General features: G+C 30.5%; 1 non-coding gene across 1 annotated transcript; it reads right to left on the minus strand.

Annotated features, from left to right (window-relative positions):
- Window positions 1-411: 411 nt before the first annotated feature.
- Window positions 412-484, minus strand: TRNAF-GAA (transfer RNA phenylalanine (anticodon GAA)). The gene has a single exon. It is a non-coding gene; the product is annotated as a tRNA-Phe (tRNA).
- Between the last annotated feature and the right edge of the window lie 326 nt (window positions 485-810).

Raw genomic sequence — 810 nt, forward strand, 5'->3', positions numbered from 1 at the left:
GGCAAAAGTCACTAAGACCTCAACTGAGCTATGTTTGCATGGTTACACAAGGTTTAGTATCAATATTTTTCTGTCATCATGATTGCATGAAATGAACAGAAAATATGTGTATTATACTGTAAATATATCCATTACAAACCCTTAATCATACATTTAAGTAAAAGTTTTAACAAATTGTGGTCAGGAAGCATTGAGATTACTTCAAATTTTCATAATGGTTAGAGAAGCATTACTTACAACATGAAAACAATATTTAAGCTGTATTTATGCACCATGTTGTTAAATAAACATTCTCATCATTGAGAACTTACTACTGAATACTCAACTATGTTAAGAAATTATGTTTTTTAAATTTGAAATAATTAAATTCTGATCACTACTCAAGGAAAGAAGAAAAAATGTGCTTAAAAATGCCGAAACCCGGGATCGAACCAGGGACCTTTAGATCTTCAGTCTAACGCTCTCCCAACTGAGCTATTTCGGCAAGGTCTCTGTATGGAAAAAGTCACTAAGACCTCAACTGAGCTATATTTGCATGGTTACACAAGGTTCAGTATCAATATTTTTCTGTCATCATGATTGCATGAAATGAAAAGAAAATATGTGTTTTAAACTATAAATATATCCACTACAAACCCTTAATCATACATTTAAGTAAAAGTTTTAACAAATTGTGGTCAGGAAGAATTGTTAGATTACTTCAAATTTTCATAATAGTTAGAGTAGCATGATGGACAACATGAAAACAATATTTAAGCTGTATTTATGCACCGTGTTGTTAAATAAACATTCTCATTATTTAGAAGATAC

Source organism: Taudactylus pleione, unplaced genomic scaffold, assembly GCF_031769625.1.
Source record: "Taudactylus pleione unplaced genomic scaffold, aTauple2 ptg001029l, whole genome shotgun sequence".
Classification (NCBI taxonomy): Eukaryota; Metazoa; Chordata; class Amphibia; order Anura; family Myobatrachidae; genus Taudactylus; species Taudactylus pleione.